This window comes from Procambarus clarkii, chromosome 7 (genome assembly GCF_040958095.1).
Source record: "Procambarus clarkii isolate CNS0578487 chromosome 7, FALCON_Pclarkii_2.0, whole genome shotgun sequence".
NCBI lineage: Eukaryota > Metazoa > Arthropoda > Malacostraca > Decapoda > Cambaridae > Procambarus > Procambarus clarkii.
In genome coordinates, this window is record NC_091156.1 from 37147004 (window position 1) to 37147336 (window position 333).

The window sequence follows — 333 nt, forward strand, 5'->3', positions numbered from 1 at the left end:
CAACACATATGAACTGTCATTGGCTGAGGCTCCACCCAAGTCAACACCCCAGTGTTACCAACTCTGCTAATGAAGTGCTCTCCTCCATCTAGTGATACCAATTCTGTGTACTAATTAACCTTAGTCTATCTTTTACAGCTAATAAAAAAACAGCTGTAAGTTGACATAGAGAAAAAGGAGGCACAAAAGTTATGTTAAGGAAGAACAGTAGAATGCTTCGTCTAAATAATTGTTAACATTAACTCGGGTTGTTTCCCAAAATCTCGCTGTTTTTCAGGCTTGAAAAAACGTTTAAATTAAAGGGGTTTACTCCATAATAAGTGTAAAAACCTT